This window comes from Grampus griseus, assembly GCF_964374135.1.
Source record: "Grampus griseus genome assembly, chromosome: 8".
NCBI classification, from domain to species: Eukaryota; Metazoa; Chordata; class Mammalia; order Artiodactyla; family Delphinidae; genus Grampus; species Grampus griseus.
In genome coordinates, this window is record NC_139002.1 from 44201545 (window position 1) to 44224078 (window position 22534).

At 35.7% G+C, this 22534-nt stretch overlaps 1 protein-coding gene across 2 annotated transcripts in view; it reads left to right on the forward strand.

Annotated features, from left to right (window-relative positions):
- The window catches only part of GRM5 (glutamate metabotropic receptor 5), a gene marked incomplete at both ends in the record, with an annotated part of 539059 nt that overhangs the window by 140715 nt on the left and 375810 nt on the right, over positions 1-22534 (forward strand). The window lies entirely within an intron of this gene.

Below are 22534 nucleotides of genomic sequence, written 5' to 3' on the forward strand. Positions count from 1 at the left end.
CTCTCAGGCTCCTTATACATAAATATTGCCCTATCGTTGGGAATATATACCCAGTCATACTTTTTCTACTCTTTCCTACCTTTTAATCTTCCTCCAACTGAGAATCGTTTATCTGCAAGGGTAACATTTTCTTTTCCTCACAGAGTTTTTGTCAGATCAACAGATAAGACATATAAACACAACAGGCCTGAATCTTCTTATTGGATGCAGATGTGTGATACATTCATTGTCCCAGTGGAACCCGTGTTTCAGTCACATAATCATGTACCAATAAAAGATGACGACATTATTAATATAACAGTCCTAGATGCTTAACAGGTAATGCAGCCTGGTAGCTCTCCTTTGCAATCCACTTTCCTAATATATATATTGGGAGATATATATATATATATATATATATATATATATATATATATATATATATATTAGATCTATCTATCTATATATGTCTATAAATATATATATATATCTCTATATATATATATCTGTAGGAGTTGAGTGGTGGTCCCCAAAAGATATATCCACATCCTAATCCCCAGAACCTGTGAATGTTACCTTATTTGGAAGCATTATATGCACAATATGCACATATGTTCTAGAGATACAATGTATACATACTACATACGTGTGATTTAATAAGATATATAATGCATTACACAAGACACAGGTATATATATATTTGCAGGCTTACATGCGTATTGAATCTCAAACCTATGGTTCGTAGATTCCTAGGATTCCACTGAAGAAGTAAAGGGAGTGTAAAGTTTTTTTCAATATTTAAAAGAACCCATGAGATAGCATACGATACTTGTGATTAGGTAACACAGGTTGATGACAATCGGAGATTCATTTGCTCTTGCTTGGATTTGCTCTTGGCTAGAATGGTGATTCTGGGAGGGGGTGACATTTGTTTGCTCCCAACAATCAGAAGTTCAGATTGATGGTTACTTACAATTTTGGTGAATAAAATATGGTAGCATGAATTAATTGTAAATTCTTTTTGGTGAATAAAATGTTTTAAAGTATGGGCTCCAAGAGGAAGATAAAATAAATGGTCAAAGGTTCTCTAGGTGGTGCAGGCTTGATATCTAAACCCAGACACGCATACATACACTCACAATCTTGCACTGATCACAGTGACTTTGTCTTAATTTTCCTTTACACAAATTCAGTCTAGTTTTACTGTTTCATTCGTCAATTCATCACCCTTTCCTGAACTTCATCTCTTTCAGTGCATCCTTTTTATCAGCTGGCTACCAGACACTTGATTGTCTATCTGAAGCTGCCCTTCTTCCCAATTATTTATTTTATTCTCAATTGAAGCATCATCAGTTCATGTCATAATCTTATTCCAGACTCCGAAGTGGCTCTCCATCTCAGTCAGAATGAAATCCGTAGTTCTTACCTGGCCAACAAGCCCTAAAGGTCTGCCACACTATCATGCTCACCCTCTCCTTCTAGCATACCCCACCTAAACTTCCCTCCCGTCACTCTCCTTCTACCAGGTGCAGAATTGTATCAGGTGCAGGAGCTAATCAGGTTAATAAAAACTCTTCTCTGCTTTTAGACAGCCTATAGCTTTAGGAGAGAAAGAGAAAGCAGCATGTAATATAATAGGATGAGGGTTACAACAGAGGGAACATGGGGCCCCTTTGGGAGCTTCTCAGAGGATCATCTGAATCACACAGAATAAAGAGAATTTAGCCATGTAAAAAATGGGCAAAAGGATAGGACCACTCCCAGAAGTGGGCAGAGCCTGTGTAACTCCAGAGTTGTGGGAAAACATGACTCATTTGTAGAATATATTTTGGTTGTCTTCATAGAAGGTGGGGTAACAAATTGAAGCATTCAGCTTGTTTAGCCCTAGATTTAAGATGCATTCAGAAGAGGAGGTTTCAAAAATGTTAAGTAATTAAAAATAAATAACCCAGAAGAGATAAAAAGAAAATTTCAGAAGCTATGGGAAGATCTCTGATGAGGGCAGTCAAGCTGATGATCACTTTTCAAAGACCAAGGAGAAGATGGACCTCCCTCCTAATTAGTATACTGGGGAATATTGCTGAAAAGTTAATGCGAAGACTTGATGGCAAAATTCCCTGCCATTTCCAGAGCTCATTCACAAGGATGCATGTACCTGACAGGGCTCAGCCTGGATCCTTGGTTACCACTGGCTTTGCTGTATTGCCAGTACAGTAATTAAGAGAACATTCCGGGATGGCCCAGAGATCAAAAAACATTAAGGTTAGGAACTACCTCAGAAGGTGTCTAAGAGATTTGAGTCAGGAAGAACTAGATTGGAATTCTACTTCTGTCCATTCTGAATTTGGGGATTTTATGTAGCTTACAGTCATCTCAAATTTCTTGAATATAAAAAGAGAAAGAAAGATATCCACTTTATAGGTTTGATGAGAGAAGTGAATTAATGTGTGTGAAGGACTTAACAACATTGAAATCACACAATAAAAATAGCTGTTATTTTGTCATTATCCAGCCCAAATCATTTATTTCACTGATAAGGAAACAGATAAGGGAAAAATGACTTGACTAAAAGCTCACTAAGTTCACACATGGAACTCATTAATTACCTGGTCCACCAACCTCTCCATCTCACCATCCCCCCAAATGGTTTTAGGTTCATTAAGGATCTTATATATGATCTAAATTTCTATTTGATTTTCAGCCTGTGTTTAGCATCCTCACAATATTATGGACTTGCTTCATCTTCAAGTAAGTCTTCAGACATCACTTCAACTATGAGGGCCGGGTGTGGTTGGCAATACTAGAATGATTCTAAAGTAACAGAATCTGTTTCATAAAGTGGCTCTGGCAGCACTATTTGTCCCAGAAAGCCATCCTGAACCAGACTAAGCTAAATATCCCTTCTCTGTACTGCAGGACAGGTGCTTACCTCCATGTTACTATTTGTCCCATTACCTACTGGGACTACGTATTTCACTAGTGACCCCCTCTCGTATGTCAAGGCACATGCAATGCCCAACTCATCTCTGAATCGCCTGTTCATAGCACTGTGTCAAATACATAGTATGTGTTCTATGTAATTTAATATTACCTAATATGTACTTTGCTGAAATTATTATGAGCTCCAAAGAGAAAGTCATTACTGTGTTTTAATAACATCAGTATTATCAGGATGACTATGCAAATGTAGATATTCAAAATGATAATTTTGACCACCATTCTTTTGGATGTATAGAATTTTCTACATAGACTCCTTCATATTATATCTGCCAAAATCATCATTCCCTCTACACATTTATATCTAAGCAGTGGTGCATTGCAGTTTGTTCACCCCAACTCACAAGGTCCAATGTTCTTCTCTTCCCAATTCCAGGTTCAGTGATTTCATGTTGACAGCTTGAAATTGGCAATGGTGGGAATATTTTATGCCATGGAAATCAACAAATGCTGCATATCAGGGCCTTTTATTTTCCAGAGAGTAGGTTGTTGTACATTTACCAGAATATCACTGTATATAAGATTCTTAATCCACTATAATTTGTGTAGTTTTCTGTTTAACGTTTTATCTATCTAAGGTAAAAGCTATGTCTAGTTTTCTGGCTCCACCTCATTCTTTATACTACCTAGATGCCCATAAATAATTCCCAGCAGAGTTTTTTGCATATATAGCAGGCACCCATAAAATAAACAATGAATTAATATGGAAACAGTCTCCGTATTACCTTGCTCTTTTCCTAATATATCTTTTAAAGTCTCTTAGGTTTATTAAATAGCAGTCGGGAGGATCAGCTTTGTTAGTGGATCAAATTCAAAGTTCAGTGAACTGGACAAAAAAACTTCGTGGAACTAGAAAACAGTGATATTGCTAAAAGTGTAGATAAATTTAATTAGCTGACCAAACCTTTTCTTGGCCTTGTTTATTTGGACCAGAAAATGTGGAGTTAAGGTGGTTCTTTGGATGTTTTTGGAAAATATAAAACTGAGATTGCTTTACACCCCTTTACATAGGAAAGGGGTGAGGTTTTCCTCCCTTAACTTCAGATTTGTAAGCAGGATAATACAAGATTATTTCAGGCTATTCCAGTATTATGGATAATTGATTCATGTCCCTAAATGAAGCCTGGATTTTGAACTGCAGGTCATTATTATAAAGCAATCTTTATTGAAAAATCAGTCCATTTCCTCTGTCATTACTACAAGAATATGGGTGTGTTTTAAAATTCTATTACAATGCTGTTCTCAGTCCTTTTACTCATAAATAATCAGTGAACCTAATAGATTTTTCTTCCAAATATAGTAAATGGGAAAGAAATAATTTTTATTGCAAAATGTAAATTGGTTGCGTATCTCCACCATCTCAGAGAGTGTGAGATAGCATTTAACTGTGATTGATAGACGTCTGAATTAAAACCAGCAACACTACTGATGAGATTTCTCCCCATACACCCTCCCGCATAGAGTGTTGATGTCTTTGAAGATGAATTAACCTGAGAGAACAATGAATTATTTTGGCAGATATTCTAAAAGGAAACTCCTGGGAAACTGCAGTGGATACTATTAGGATTTTAAATATCCAAGCTCATAGAAGAGTGAAAAGATCTGAAGGTCTCAATCAGTTAACTAGGAAACTAAGTAGTGAAGAGAAAAGAGTATAAACAAAGAAATAACAAAGGAAAACATGTATATTCCTAAGATTACTTTGATACTACCTAAACTTTGACCCACCAAGAGAAATTGAGGTTGAAATGGGATAATTTTGGTAAAGCATAGGCATGTTTCATCTATCCATCCATTTGTTCATTCCTCCTTCTATTTAATCAATAAATCCTTAGTGAGTAGACTAAGTTTTGTATTGGGTATCTAAAAATTACTCTGACAGTCTCTAAGCTCAAAAATAGTAGCACGCTAGACAGACAAATAGATATGCAGTTTTAGTATAATGTAATACATGGAAATAAAATTGCATCATGCTTTATGTGAACATCAAGGAGATATAAATCTGGGAGAAATGTAAATGAAAGGGAAAATTATATATATTTGAGCACCTGTGATACACCAACTGCTATGCTAGTTGGTTTTCTATAGCTTATTTCTTTGACTCTTCCCAGTAATACTGCAGACAGTACTATTTGCATTTTACAGATGAAGAAACTGAAGCTTAGGGAAATTAACTAAGTTCATGTTTGTGGGTTGAATTGTGTCCTTTCCAAAAGATGTGTTGAAGTCCTAACCCCAAGTGTCTCAGACTGTGACCTTATGGAAATAGTCTTTACAGAGGTAATCAAGTTAAACGTAGGCTATTAGGGTGGGTCCTAATTCAATATGACTGATGCTCTTATAAATGGGAGAGATTTGGATACAGAGACAAGCATGCACAGAAGGGAGACAATGTGAAGACATACATGTAAGATGGAGGATTGGAGTAATACATTTATAAGAAAAGGAAACGCCAAAGATTGCTGTGAAACCACCAGAAGCTAGAAATAGGCAAGGAAGGATTTCCCTGCAGATTTCAGCAGATCATGGCCCTGACATTTTGGACTTCTAGTCTATTGTGAGACAATAACTTTCTGTTATACTAAGCTGCTCAGTTTGTGATACTTTGTTATGGCAACCTAGGAAACTAATAAAGTTGGGCAAAAAGCATCAGGCTAGTAAGTAATGACTCACAGTCATCCTTTACTGGCTCCAAAGCCCACATGTTTCCTCCTACACAGAGGAAGTGATTTCTACCCAAATCTTTAAGGATGAGTTTAAGGTGGAAAAGTAAAGAAAGTGCTTTCCTCTATTAGAAAATTCTGTGAGTTCAGGCTACTAAAGGCCTTGAAGAATGACCCAACTATGAAATCAGTTCTGTCTTAAGGAGTCTTTGAAGATCTCAGTTTAATTTGAACAAGTTGTTAACGTGGCTGTTAGTCCCTAGAGTTGTCATTTTGTTTTGTTTTTAAATTTATGAAGATAGGGGCTCAGTTGACTGGTATGTAGGATGGTAAAGCTTAAAAACAAGATATTTTCTGACCATTCCAGGCAATCATAGATAGCTACCTGACCCTCAGCACTCAAGTACTTACTGTCTAAATGCCACAGTTTTGACAACAGCATCTTACCTTGTAACTGTTCTGAAAATGAATGTATCTGGCTTCCTATCCATGTTTTACTGAGCACCTATCAAATGTTTCCAGACTGTACTTATATATTTCATTTTCCTATTGAGAGTCCAACTAGTGAAATTTAAAACCCAGGTTGATTGCGTGGCAACTAGTCTAGCAAATTTTTATCATCAGTGCACTTGTGTTCAGTGTCCTGAAATATGTATAGGATTCATTGTTCTGAGGAAGGGAAGAATTTCTTCCCCTTTATTCCTATTGATAATTGATTGATAATTTCTTCCCCTTTATTCCTATTGATAATTGATTGATAATTTCTTCGCCTTTATTCCTATTGATAATTGATAAAGCCAAATGCTTCTATTCAGCTTTATATCCAAAAATAGAAGAAATTTTAAAATCATACGTGAATGAAGACTTAAAAAAACTTATGCGAGACCACATGAAGGAAATATACAATAATTATGTATAAAAATATATAGGCACAATTTTAGGATTCCCATTGTACTAATAATATGCTTTACATAGAAAACAAAATACCAAAACACATATGCTTTTGGTATTTTGATGTATTTTTTAAATCTTTCTTTAAAATGCAAATATTTAGCAATATTCATGCTTAATTAACATAGAAATAAATTTATAAATGAGGAAATTATCACAGACTCTACTTTTACTACCCTAGCGGGTATTGTTCTTCTAAGATGGCAAAATATTTCTTAATATCTTAAGCTGCAGAAAAAAAAAGACATCTTAATTATATTTAGTTTTCATCAATATTTGGAAAATACACTCAAGTTTTATCTTTATATTTTCTTTCTCTTCTATAGAAAAAATCACAGTTTTTTAATAATAATCTTTATTATATTTTTGACCATTTAATAAGATGTTTCACAGCTTGTTCTGGTCATTACAATAGCAATATGACCAATTAGAACATACGTTTTTATTTTTTTTCTTTCTGTCATCTCTTTGGTTCTCTGCAACCATTGCAAAGGTTCTCCACTTTTAAGGACTCATGTGATTTGACTGAGATGACCTGAATAGTCCAGGATAATCCCCCATCTAAAGGTCCTTAACCTTAATCACATCTGCAAAGTCTCTTTCCCCAAGTAAGGTAACATATTTCTGAGGATTAGGGCATGGACATATTTGAGGGCCATTATTCTGCGTTTCACAGGCAGAAAACAAGTTTAAATGCCAACTCAAATACAGAGGTGAAAGAAGCATTTTATAATTTCTCAAGATTTGAGTTGTGAAACCTCAAACAACAAACAAAAGTTGAAGTGAAATAATATTTATTTGAAAAGCAAATAAATGAGGACAATAATGTTAACTTGGGAGGAAATTTTCTATGTCTTATGGGAATTAAGTTAATATAAATCTGAAGTCGGTTTTGACGTGTTAAGTTTATATTGTAAGTCTTACAGGAACCACTAAAAAACAAACAAACAAAACTCACAAAAAATAAGAGAAAACTGAGTTGTTTTATTCTTTTTAGATCCCAATGATTTTAGATTGGGGAAATTTATATCACAGAATTACATAACAAACTCTGTGATGTACTTTCATCATCTGTAAAGTGGAGGTAATCCTGAAAACCACTTCTCAGCTAGGTTGAAGGGGTGATGAACTTGAATGAGCTTTGGCAATAGGCAGACTGGTATTTCGAATCCCAATCTGCAGCTTTGTGACCTTGAACATATCATTTAGCTTCAGGACGGCTGTTTCTTTCATTGTAAAAGGGGATAAAAACCATACCCATCTCTTACTTATACCATGAAGATTAAATAAAATAATACATTAAAGAATTTTGCACAGATAACAATACATTTTGACTATCATAATTGGGTTGTAAAAATATTTTTGAGCTATAAAGAGTATGAATATTGCTATTCACCATTATTATTTTTCTACAAGCTACTTTGCCTATTATTCAGGCAAAAATGGACAGAGACAAATCTGAGGAACAACGTATAGTTATTACTTGGTTTCTTGGCATCTGTGCTAATCTTTAATTAATAACAATGTTAGCATTCTGAACTATTAGAAATTATATCTACTGTGAAAATATTTGCTGCTCAATGGCATGTACTACACAGTAATATATATCTCACATCTATTATAGAAACCATGTGTAGGAGGTCTGCGTGATCAGATGTAATTCAACAATATTTTTTGCATCTGCTATGTGTCAGGCACTGTGCTAGATTCTGAGGATGTAGAAGTAAAAACGGTATGCCCCTATCCATAGCCTTGTGAAGGAAACAGCACTAAAATTGCAAAATATTAGGATAGCATTAGAATTTGACTTGAAGGATGAATTGGAATAAGCAGAGGCATTCTAAAATGTATTACCAGCTGCCTATTGGAGAGTACCTACAATGTACTGGGAGTATTGTACATAATATATCACTTAGACAATGACTACTCCAGTTTTCATAGATGAAGAAATAAGAATTCAGAGAGTTTAAGGAATTTGGTCAGGTAACTACAGCTAATAGGTGGTGAGCCGAGGTTAAAATCTAAGCTTGCCCGTCTCCAACATGTGTACATTGAACCACTGGCATACCTACAGGAATAAGGCAATTCTCAAAGAAGTATTTTAAACCTCCCCGAATATTCTAAAAGGAAAAAAGCATCACATCATGGAGACTCTGAGTTCCAGTGCACCATGCTCCAATCAACTGAACTAACCAACTAGTGTTACTGAAATCTAAGATGCTGACATCAGCTCAATCATGGTGGCTAAAGCTAAACAGTTCTTCCTTAAGTGATTACCTTCATGTCTAGAAGGAAGCAGCCTTACCAAAATGACAAAGTTAAGGAGTTGCAAAAGGAACTTCAAACTTCTAAATACAGGCAAGAAAAAAACATGTAGTTTAACAAATTAACACTTAAAAATGTTTAAAATTTTAAAACAAAGGGTCTTCAGTCCTTTTCTTCCACCTAGAACTTCTAGCTGGAAGTCAGTACTTAACAGGAAAGCCCATGACTTTCCCTCCTGGGCCCATAGCAGATATGATTAACTGATAATAAAATCTTTCCCCACTAGTCTGTAAAAAGTCTAATAATCCTTTTTAGTACCATATGTCAGGCAACTACTACTTATCAGGTAAGATGACAGATGAAATAAATTTTTCTTGCAATACTGTTACCAAGTGAACATCAGCTGTTGCTTTAGGGCAGTGGTTCTCAATGGGGAGTCCTTGCTCTCCTATGGTTATTTGTCAACTGGAGACATTTGTGGTAGCTGAAAGGGGTGCTACTGACATCTATTGCGTTGAAGTCAGGGATGATGTTAAACATGCTACAATGCACAGGAGAGACCCCCATAACAACAAAAAATTATCTGGCCCAAAATATCAATAGTGTCAAGGTTGAGAGACTGAATTTATGGACAGTTCATTAAAGAAAAACATCATGCGATCCTATTAAGTTAATTTGTTGAAATACAGAAAGAGGTTTTGTTCTTAAAGGGCTGTGAAAAGAATTACAGTGGTAACTGGAATACATAAAAATGAAGACACAGATGAGAGCTGAATTTTACAGCATCGTTGTCCTACCAGCTGGGACCAAGACTCTCTTTCCCAGTACCAGTGACCTGACTGATTTTTTTTTTTTTTTTTTTTTTGCGGTACGCGGGCCTCTCACTGTTGTGGCCGCTCCCGTCGCGGAGCACAGGCTCCGGACGCGCAGGCTCAGCGGCCATGGCTCACGGGCCCAGCCGCTCCGAAGCATGTGGGATCTTCCCGGACCCGGGCACTAACCCGCGTCCCCTGCATTGGCAGGCGGACTCTCAACCACTGCGCCACCAGGGAAGCCCCTGACTGATTTTTATAAAAGCAGACACTCCCAGTTCCTGACAGCAGTATATCAAAAACAGCACCCATTGTCAGATATTGCAGAGTCAGCCCAGTGATTTTTTCTTCCACTCCAGAGCCCACGAAGAAGTTGCCTGGATAAGTGACTGCCATTAATTTCTTCACCTAGAGAAGCTGACATATAACAAGTGCCTTTTTGTACTCACTTTACAAACTAAATGAGTTTTTGTGTGTCCTGCAGCAGCCAGTACATTACAATTTGCATGTATCATAAATACGATACATATTCACTGAGTTACACACAGCTTTCTGAATTATTCTGAATCTACAAAAGTTTTCCACAATGTGTTCAAATGCACTCTTTAATTTCTAAGCAAGTAAAAGGGGAACATATAGGTTAGCTCACCAGATAAAATTAGGTTGATTAATAAGTAATTTGATGAACAGTCCTTTGGAGGAGTTTTGTTGGGCCCGGGAAGCTCACGTTTTAAAAAGCGTACAAATCTCAACAGTAGGTGAGCCTGCTTCTGCTTTGACCAGAGTCAAGGCAAGGAAAGAGTTGTATAAACTTCAGTCAATCCACATTCAGTGAAGATCTACCAAGTATCCCAAATCTTTTTCTAAATAAATTTTTTATCAAAATACTGACCCTTTACATACTTCATACCAAGGGAATAACTCCATTTTTTATTATGTTAAATATCTCCGATAAAACTTGATTATTCATCATTACTGACATCCACAAATTCTGAGATTTTGGTACATCCATATTTATACTAAATGTTTATTTTAAGGGTCCCATTTTTACCTATATATTAAAATATTGTCTGACATAGGCGTGATAATGTAATCTTAAAATGTAATGAATTTGCTTTTTTTCCAAGAAATATTGGAAGAATGTCATCTGAATTTTTTTAATATGCAGATTTTGTTTCAGTTACATTGTAATATTTTACCTTTAAATGTCCCAAACCAGTTTTTTAAATGTATAGGTAATAAAGTTTGATAATTTCCTTTCAGTTAAATATAATTCTTTAATGATGAGTTTTCCTCCATGACAAATTTAATCTGACTTAAAAAAAATATGGTACTCTGCTTGGGGTAATTGCCCACTTATAGATACATACATTTGCCTCTGCATGTTTGCATTCACATCTTTTATATTCCTGAAAATGCTATGCATTACGTTAATGTACCCCAAATCTTATTATTCAAAAGTGAATAATAAAGCCCAACATTGTTCTCGAAGAACTTAAATTCTCTGACAACACAGAAGTCTTTAATGACCATTTCTCCTTTCTTTTTTTAAAAGCCGAAGTTGTACTTTAAAAAAAAAATACTTTAGCCCCTGTTCGACCATACATTTTTTACTGAACATCATTACATGCAAGGAACTCTGCCAAGTCCTGTGCATACATCTGGGGGAATAAAAATATAAGATTAGATCCATTCCTTCAGAAAGTGTGTTCTACTTGAGATGACAAGAGATAACAAATGTTGGCAAGGATGTAGAGAAAACTGAACCCTTGTGCACTGTTGGTGGGAATGTAAATTGGTGTAGCCACTATGAAAAACAGTATGGAGGTTTTTCAAAAAATTAAAATAGGACTACCATGTGATCCAGCAGTTTCATTTCTGGGTATATACCCAAATGAAATGAAAATAGGATATCAAAGAGATATATGTATTCCTATGTTTATTGCAGCATTATTTACAATAGCCAAGATATAGAAAGAATCTAAGTGTACTTCAGTGGGTGAATGGATAAAGATGTGATATATATACACCCCCCCACACGCACACACAAAATATTATTCAGCCGTGAGAAAGAAATCTACTACATGACTATAAATACAGATAAAGCTAACACTAATTTTTAAAGTGGAATTACTAGTACAAAGATATAAAATATATTAAAAATCTTGAAAAATATTTCCAAATTTATTAAAGAAAAGTCTTGACCAATTTGAAAAGGAAAAAAATGTCTCAGTATTGCTTTAATTTTATATTTGTTAGATAGTCAATAAAACTGTATTTTTCTTACATTTACTCATTACTCTCAACTTATCTTTAGTAATTTGTTATTTTCCATTTCCACTTTTCTAGTGCTATGGCCATGTTTTTTCTTATGAATTAATGTATCCATTTCTAAGTTAAAGAATTAAACTCTTTTTGGTATGTCTATTCAAAATTTTTGCCAATTAAAAAAATTGATTTGTTTTCTTATTGTTGCTTTTGAAAGTACTTTCTATATCCTGGATACAAGTCTTTTGTCACATTTATAGTTATTCAGATACTTTCTCCAAGTCTGTGTTATTTGTAACATGGGAACTTTTTACATTTTGATCCATTTAAATCTATTCATGATCATTTTTATTGTGCTTATATTTAGAGTCCTTCTCTGTTAAATATTTAGGGGAAAATTCCCTCCCTTTTCATGTTTTTATTTGTATTTTACATTGTACTCCTTATCCCATTACTGGCTTCTAAATTTATACCCAGTAAAATGTATTCATTTTGATAAAATCATTCTTTATAAGTTTTGACAAATGCACAGATTTATCACCAGAATCAAAGCACAGAAAAGTTTCTTCACTCCTTAAAAATTGCCTCATGTGACTCGTGACCATCTGCTTTCCTTGTCCCTCACAAGCACTGATCTGATTTCTCTCCTCATAGTTTTACCTTTTCCAGAAAGTCATAAATGGAATCACATATGAACAATTTTGAATCTGATTTCTTTCACTTAGCATACTACATTTGAGATTAATCCAAATCATTCCATGTATTCATAGTTTGATCCGTTTATAAATGATTGGTCTTCCACTGTATGGAGGCACCACAGTTTGTGAATGTATTCACATGTTAAAGAATATTTGTGCTACTGGCGATTATATGTACTTGGTGTAAATAAACATTGCATAAATTTTCTATGAACATAAATTAGCAATTATCTTGGACAAATAGAGTGGAATTGCTGGGCTGTACGGTATGTTTCTTTTTTTTTTTTTTTTTTGCGGTATGTGGGCCTCTCACTGTTGTGGCCTCTCCCGTTGCGGAGCACAGGCTCCAGACGTGCAGGCTCAGTGGCCATGGCTCACGGGCCCAGCCACTCCATGGCATGTGGGATCTTCCCAGACCGGGGCACAAACCTGCGTCCCCTACCTCAGCAGGCAGACTCTCAACCACTGCGCCACCAGGGAGCCCTGTTTCTTAATGATAAACTGACAAACCTCTGTCCAGAGTGGCCATACCATTTTTGTATACCCACCAGCAATGTATGAGAGTTCTTGTTGCTTCACATTTTTGTCAGCACTTATTATTGTTATTTTGTTTGACTTTAGCTTTTCTAATATTTGCATGAAATTATCTCTGTTCCTAATTGAATTCCTCTAATGACTAATAATGTTGAACACCTTTTCATGTGCTAATTTACCATTCATATATCTTCTTTGATAAATTATAAATTAAATTATTTTGCCTAATTAAAAAATGGAATTATTTGTTTTCGTATTGTTGAGTCTTGAGAGTATTTTCCATATTTCAATACAAGTCCTTTGTCAGACTTATGGTTAGCAAATAATTTATTCCTATCAGTGGCTTGTCTTAAAATTCTGAGAATATCTTTCATAGATCAAAGGTATTTCCTTTTGATGAAGTCCAGTATATCAATGTTGCTTTAATTTTATGAATCACATCCTGATATGATATGTAAGAATTACTTACCTACTTGTGGTCACAAAGATACGCTCCTCTTTTCTTTAAGAAGATTTATAGTTGGGCTTCCCTGGTGGTGCAGTGGTTGAGAGTCCGCTTGCCAATGCAGGGGACACAGGTTCATGCCCCAGTCCAGGAAGATCCCACATGCCGCGGAGTGGCTGGGCCCGTGAGCCATCTCCGCTGAGCCTGCGCATCCAGAGCCTGTGCTCCGCAACAGGAGAGGCCACAACAGTGAGAGGCCTGCGTACAGCAAAAAAAAAAAGATTTATAGTTTTAGGTTTTATATTTATGTCTATGACCTGTTTGAGTTAATTTTTAATAAGGTACAAATTTTGGGTAGAGGTCCATTTCTTTACATATGGATGCCCAATTATTCCAGCACCATTTGTTAAAAAGACTATCCTTTCTCCTTTATGCCTTTGTAGCTAAGTCAAACACCAATTTACCATATATCTTAGGGTCTATTTCTAGACTCTCTTCTCTATTCCATTGATCTGTGTATCTATACTTTTACCAGTACTATTTGATCAGTGTGACTTTATAGTAAGCCTTGATATCAGGCAGTGTGAGTACTCCATTATAAAAAGATGTTTGGGCTATTCCAGGTCCATTGCTTTGCCACATAAATTTAAAAATGAACTTGTCACCATCTACAAAAAAGATTTCTGCTGGAATTTTGATGGGAATTGTGTTGAATCTATGGATAAAGTTGGGAGAAAATGACATCTTAACAATATTGAGTTTTCCAATTCATAAACATGTATCTCTCTACGTATATCTCCATTTGTTTAACTCTAGTAATCTTTTCATCCATGTTTTGTAGTTTCAGTTTACAGATCCTACACTATTTTGTTCAGATATAATTTATATCTAAGTATTTAATTTATGTGGGGTTCTATTGTAAATGCTATTTTTTGAAACTGTGAATTCTAGTTATTCATTGCTAATACTTAGAAATATGATTTCTTTTGTATACTGATCTTGTATCCTGTGACCCTGCTAAACTCACTTATTAATCTAGGAGCTTCTTTGTAGGCTCCCTAGGATGTTTTACCTAGACAATTATGTGAAACAATGTCTGTGAAAGGAGATATTTTTATTTTTTAATTTCCAATCTAAATTTATCTTATTTATTTTCCCGCCTTATTGGACTGGTTAGGACTTTCCAGTATAATGTTGAATCATAATGATAAGAAGGGATATACTTTCACTGTTCTTGATCTAGAGGGAATGTATTCAGTCTTTTACATGAAACATGGTATTATCTGCATGTTTTTGGTAAATGTCCTTTATCATGTTGATGAAGTTCCATTCTATTCCTGATATGCTGAGAGGCTTTTTTATGAGTGGATGTTGAATCTTATCTAAAGTTTTTTTCTGCAAATATTGAGAGGATCGTATTACTTTTCTTCTTTATTTTGTTAATATGGTGAATTATATTATTTGATTTTTGAATGTTGAGCTAGTCTTGCATTCCTAGAATAAGCTACAGTCTATTGTGACATATTGTCTCTTATATATTGCTGGAGTTTATTCATTAACATTTTATTGAGAATTTTTCTTTTCCATGTTCATTAAGAGGATAGGTCTATAGTTTTCTTGTAATATGTTTTTCAGACTTTGGTTTAGGACAATTCTGGCTTTATAAAATGAATTGGCTATTGCTTTCTTTATCCTATTTTCTGGAAGATATTGTGTAAAAATTGTATTATATCCCCCTTAAATGTTCAGAAGGTTTCAGTAGTGAAATGGTCTGAGCCTGGAGCTTTCTTTTTGGAAGAATTTTAAATATTTACTTAATATTTTACCAGATATAGAACTATTCCAATTATCCATTTTTTTTCTTGTGAGAGTATTGGTAGGTAGGTGTGTCTTTGAAAGAATTGTTCCATTTCCCCGAAGTTGTCAAATTTTTGTTCAGAGTTGTTAGTAGTATCCTTAAGTATACTTTTAATACATGTACACTATGTAGTGATGTCCTGGTTTCATTCCTGATTATTTGCGTCATCTCCCTTTTAATCATGGTCAGTATGGCTAGTGGTTCAGTTTTAGGTTTCATTAATTTTTTCAATTGTTCTTCTGTTTTATTTTATCAATATCAGTTCTTATATATACTATTTCCTTCCATCTGTTTGCGTTTAATTTGCTCTTTCTTATTCTAGTTTATTAAGGTTGAAGCTTAGGTTATTGATTTAAGATTTCTTTTCATTTCAAATTTAAGTATTTAATACTGTCAATTTCCTTCTAAGTGTTGGCTCACTGTGTTCCACAATTTTGGTACGTTCCATATCATTTTTGCCTAACCATATTCATGAATGCAATGAATTCTACCTGTAGACCCTTTGAGACCATGGAGACCAGGTGAGAAACCCTGTAAATGTGGAGTAGACCAAGAAATGCAAATAAAACAACTCTTTTTCTCTGAATGGCCCATGTAAGAATAAATGACAATTGGCTATCAGGGCAAAAGTTTCTCAGACCAATTGGCTTTGGGCTAATTTACTCAAAACACACTCAGAATCCTCTATAATTTGCCTTTAAGTTCTGTTTTCAGCCCAGTGAACTTCTCTTATACTATTGGATTATTCCACTTTAAGCCAAACTAGATTATACAATATTAACTAAAAATGATCTTATACACTCTCATCTTGCGTCTCTCTCTCCCTTCATTTGAAATGCCTTCCTTTTAAAAAATTTTTTAAAACTTTTTATTTTGAAATAATTTTAAACTTACAAAAGAGTTGCAAGAACAGTACAAAGAATTCTCATGTACCCTTCACCAGATTCACCAATTCTTAACAGTTAATTATATTTGCTGTCACTCTTCCACATTCTCTTTATTTTTTTAAATGTCTTTATTGGAGTATAATTGCTTTACAATGTTGTGTTAGGTTCTGCTGTACAACAAAGAATCAGCTATACGTATACATATATCCCCATATCCCCTCCCTCATGAACCTCCCTCCCACCTTCCCTAACTCACCCCTCTGGGTCGTCACAAAGTATAGAGCTGATCTCCCTGTGCTATGCAGCAGGTTCCCACTAGCCATCCATTTTACATTTGGTAGTGTATATATGTCAGTGCTACTCTCTCACTTCGTCCCAGCTTCTCCTTCCACCACTGGTCCTCAAGTCCATTCTCTATGTCTGAGTCTATATTCCTTCCCTGCCACTAGGTTCATCAGTACTGTTTTTATAGATTCCTTATATGTGCATTAGCGTATGGTATTTGTTTTTCTCTTTCTGACTTACTTCACTATGTATGACAGACTCTAGGTCCATTCACCTCATTAAAAATAACTCAATTTCGTTCCTTTTATGTCTGAGTAATATTCCATTGTATATATGTGCCACATCTTCTTTATCCATTCATCTGTCAGTGGACATTTAGGTTGGTTCCATGTCCTGGCTATTGTAAATAGTGCTGCAGTGAACATTGTGGTACATGTCTCTTTTTGAATTACGGTTCTCTCAGGGTATATGTCCAGTATGTGGGATTGCTGGGTTATATGGTAGTTCTATTTTTAGTTTTTTAAGGAACCTCCATACTGTTCTCCATAGTGGCTGTATCAATTTACATTCCCACCAACAGTGCAAGAGGGTTCTCTTTTCTCCACACCCCCTCCAGCATTTACTGTTTGTAGATTTTTTGATGATGGTCATTCTGACCAGTGTGAGGTGATATCTCATTGTAGTTTTGATTTGCATTTCTCTAATGATTAGTGATGTTGAGCATCTTTTCATGTGTTTGTTGGCAATCTGTATGTCTACATTGGAGAAATGTCTATTTAGGTTTTCCACCCATTTTTGGATTGGGTTGTTTCTTTTTTTGATATTGAGCTGCATAAGCTGCTTGTAAATTTTGGAGATTAATCCTTTGTCAGTTGCTTCATTTGCAAATAATTTCTCCCATTCTGAGGGGTGTCTTTTCATCTTGTTTATGGTTTCCTTTGCTGTGCAAAAGCTTTTAGTCCCATTTGTTTATTTTTGACTTTACTTCCATTACTCTAGGAGGTGGGTCAAAAAGGATCTTGCTGTGATTTATGTCATAGAGTGTTCTGCCTATGTTTTCCTCTAAGAGTTTTAGAGTGTCTGGCCTTACATTTAGGTCTTTAATCCATTGTGAGTTTATTTTTGTGTATGGTGTTAGGAAGTGTTCTAACTTCATTCTTTTACATGTAGCTGTCCAGTTTTCCCAGCACCACTTATTGAAGAGACTTTCTTTTCTCCATTGTATATTCTTGCCTCCTTTATCAAAAATAAGGCGACCATATGTGCGTGGGTTTATCTCTGGGCTTTCTATCCTGTTCCATTGATCTATATTTCTGTTTCTGTGCCAGTACCATACTGTCTTGACTGATGTTGCTTTATAGTATAGTCTGAAGTCAGGGTACCTGATTCCTCCAGCTCTGTTTTTCTTTCTCAAGATTGCTTTTGCTATTCGAGGTCTTTTGTGTTTCCGTACAAATTGTAAAGTTTTTTGTTCTAGTTCTGTGAAAAATGCCATTGGTAATTTGATAAGGATTGTATTGAATCTGTAGATTGCATTGGGTAGTATAGTCATTTCCACAATGTTGATTCTTCCAATCCAAGATCATAGTATATCTTTCCATCTGTTTACATAGTCTTTGATTACTTTCATCAGTGCCTTATAGTTTTCTGCATACAGGTCTTTTGCCTTCTTAGGTAGGTTTATTTCTAGGTATTTTATTTTTTTTGTTGCAGTGGTAAATGGGAGTGTTCCCTTAATTTCTGTTTCTGATTTTTCGTTGTTAGTGTATAGGAATGCAAGAGGCTTCTGTGCATTAATTTTGTATCCTGCTACTTTACCAAATTCATTGATTAGCTCTAGTAGTTTTCTGGTAGCATCTTTAGGATTTTCTATGTATAGTAACGTGTCATTGGCAAACAATGACAGTTTTACTTCTTTTCCAATTTGGATTCCTTTTATTTCTTTTTCTTCTCTGATGGCTGGTGGCTAAAACTTCCAAAACTATGTTGAATAATAGTGGTGAGAGTGGGCACCCTTGACTTGTCCTGATCTTAGAGGAAATGGTTTCAGTTTTTCATCATTGAGAATGATGTTGGCTGTGGGTTTGTCATATATGGCTTTTATTATGTTGAGGTGGGTTCCCTCTATGCTCACTCTCTGGAGAGTTTTTATCATAAATTGGTATGGAATTATGTCAAAAGCTTTTTCTGCATTTATTGAGATTATCATATTGCTTTTATCCTTCAGTTTGTTTATATGGTGTATCACATTAATTGATTTGTGTATATTGAAGAATCCTTGAATTCCTGGGATAAACTGCACTTGTATGATCCTTTAACGTGCTGTTGGATTCTGTTTGCTAGCATTTTGTTGAGGATTTTTGCGTCTCTGTTCATCAGTGATATTAGCCTATAAGTTTCTTTTTTTGTTACATCTTTTTCTGGTTTTGGTGTCAGCGTGATGATGGCCTCATAAAATGAGTTTGGGAGTGTTCCTCCCTCTGGTATATTTTGGAGGACTTTGAGAAGGATAGATATTAGCTCTGCTCTAAATGTTTGATCGAATTCTCCTGTGAAGCCATCTGACCCTGAGCTTTTGCTTGTTAGAAGATTTTTAATCACAGTTTCAATCTCAGTTCTTGTGATTGGTCTGTTCATATTTTGTATTTCTTCCTGGATCAGTCTTGGAATGTTGTACTTTTCTTAAGTATTTGTCCATTTCTTCCAGGTTGTCCATTTTATTGGCATATAGTTGCTTGTAGTAGTCTCTCATGATCCTTTGTATTTCTGCAGTGTCAGTTGCTACTTCTCCTTTTTCATTTCTAATTCTGTTGATTTGAATCTTCTCCCTTTTTTCCTGATGAATCTGGCTAATGGTTTATCAATTTTGTTTATCTTCTCAAAGAACCAGCTTTTAGTTTTATTGATCTTTGCTCTTGTTTCCTTCATTTCTTTTTCATTTATTTCTGATCTAATCTTTGTGATTTCTTTCCTTCTGCTAACTTTGGGGTTGTTTTGTTCTCCTTTCTCTAATTGCTTTAGACACAAGGTTAGGTTGTTTATTTGTTTTTCTTGAGATAGCATTGTATTGCTATAAACTTCCCTCTTAGAACTGCTTTTGCTGCATCCCATAGGTTTTGGGTCGTCGTGTTTTCATTGTCATTTGTTTCTAAGTATTTGATTTCTTCAGTGATCTCTTGGGTGTTTAGTAGTGTATTGTTTAGCCTCAATGTGTTTGTATTTTTTACATTTTTTTCCCTGTAATTGATATCTAGTCTCATAGTATTGTGGTAGGAAAAAATGCTTGATACGATTTCAATTTACTTAACTTTACAGAAGCTTGATTTGTGACTCAAGGTGTGATCTATCCTGGAGAATGTTCCATGTGCACTTGAGAAGAAAGTGTATTCTATTTTTGGATGGAATGTCCTTTAAATATCAATTAAGTCCATCTGGCCTAATGTGTCATTTAAAGCTTTTGTTTTCTTATTTATTTTTGTTTGGATGATCTGTCAATCAATGTCAATCAGTCTGTGTTAAAGTTGCCTACTATTACTGTGTTACTGTCGATTGCCCCTTTTATGGCTGTTAGCATTTACCTTATGTATTGAGGTGCTCCTGTGTTGGATGCATAGATATTTATAATTGTTATATCTTCTTCTTGGGTGATCCCTTGATCATTATGTAGTGTCCTTCCTGGTCTCTTATAATAGTCTTTATTTTGATGTCTATTTTGTCTGATATGAGTATTGCTACTCCAGCTTTCTTTTCATTTCCATTTTCATGGAATATATTTTTCCATCCCCTCATTTTCAGTCTGTATGTGTCCCTAGGTCTGAAGTGGATCTATTGTAGACAGCATATATAGGGGTCTTGTTTTTGCATCCATTCAGCCAGTCTGTGTCTTTTGGTTGAGGCATTTAATCCGTTTACATTTAAGGTAATTATTGATATGTATGTTCCTATTACCATTTTCTTAACTGTTTTGGGTTTGTTTTTCTAGGTCTTTTCCTTCTCTTGTGTTTCCTGCCTAGAGAAGTTCCTTTAGCATTTGTTGTAAAGCTGGTTTGGTCCTGCTGAATTCTCTTAACTTTTGCTTGTACGTAAAGCTTTTAAATTCTCTCTCGAATCTAAATGAGATCCTTGCTGGGTAGAATAATCTTGGTTGTAGGTTTTTCCCTTGCATCACTTTCATTATGTCGTGCCACTCCCTTCTGGCTTGTAGAGTTTCTGCTGCAAGAACAGCTGTTAACCTTATGGGGATTCCCTTGTATGTTAGTTGTTGCTTTTCCCTAGCTACTTTTAATATTTTTTCTTTGTGTTTAATTTTTTGTTAGTTTGATTAATATGTGTCTTGGTGTGTTTCTCCTTGGGTTTATCCCCTATGGGACTCTCTGTTTTTCCTGAACTTGATGGACTATATCCTTTCCCCTGTTGGGGAGGTTTTCAACTATAATCTCTTCAAATATTTTCTCAGACCCTTTCTTTTTTTTTTTTCTTCTGGGACACCTATAATTTGAATGTTGGTGTGCTTAATGTTGTCTCAGTGGTCTCTGAGACTGCCTTCCTTTCTCTTCATTCTTTTTTCTGTTCTGCAGCAGTTATTTCCAGCATTCTGTCTTCCAGCTCACTTATCCGTTCTTCTGCTCCATTATTCTGCTATTGATTCCTCCTGAATTTTTATTTCAGTTATTGTGTTGTTCATTACTGTTTGTTTGCTCTTTAGTTCTTCTAGGTTCTTTTTAAACATTCCTTGTATTTTCTCTATTCTATTTCCAAGATTTTGGATCATCTTTACTATCATTACTCTGAATTCTTTTTCAGGTAGTTTGCCTATTTCCTCTTCATTTATTTTGTCTTGTGGGTTTTTATCTTGCTCCTTTACCTGCAAGGTATTTCTCTGTCCTCTCATTTTGTCTAGTTTACAGTGTTTGAGTTCTCCTTTCCGCAGGCTGCAGGGTCGTAGTTCCTGTTGTGTCTTTTCTCTGCCTCCAGTGGGGGAGGTTGGTCTAGTGGCTTGTGTAGGCTTACTGATGGGAGGGACTGGTGCCTTCGTTCTGGTGGCTGAAGCTGAGTCTTTTCCCTCTGATGAGCAGGGCCATGTCATGTGGTGTTTTGGGTCGTCTTTGAGCTTAGTATGACTTTAGGGAGTCTGTGTGCTGATGGATGGGTTTGTGTTCCTGTCTTGTTTGTTGTTTGGTGTGAGGCATCCAGCTCTGGAAGCTGCTGGCAGTTGGGTGGAGCCGGGTCTTGGATTCAGATAGAGGCCTCCACGAGCGCTCTTGGCAATTAGCCTTCCCTGGGGCCAGGTATTCTCTCGTGGTCCAGCATCCTGGACTCTGTGCTCCCACCCCAGAGCCTCAGGCCCGACTGCTGGTTGAGGGACCAAGACCCCGCAAGTTGCTTGTGTCAGCAATAAAGGAGATTTAAAGAAAAAAAAAAGACTAAAAAACCCCAGACAAATGGTAAAAAGTAAAATCAAACAAATGGAAACAGTAATAAGGAAACACTCACACAAAAGAAACAAAAACAGGACCAAATAAATCAAAAAGCAAGAGAACAACCAGACAAACAAAAGAACCCAAGAATAATATGTATAACTGATTCACTTAGTTATAAAGCAGAAACTAACACACCATTGTAAAGCAATTATACTCCAATAAAGATGTTAAAAAAAAAGAAGGGCTTCCCTGGTGGCGCAGTGTTTGAGAGTCCGCCTGCCAATGCAGGGGCCATGGGTTCGTGCCCTGGTCCGGGAAGATCCCACATGCTGCGGAGTGGCTAGGCCCATGAGCCATGGCTGCTGAGCCTGTGTGTCCGGAGCCTGTGCTCTGCAACGGGACAGGCCACAACAGTGAGAGGCCCACGTACCGCAAAAAAAAAAAAAAAGAGCCCAAGAATGAAATCAAACAA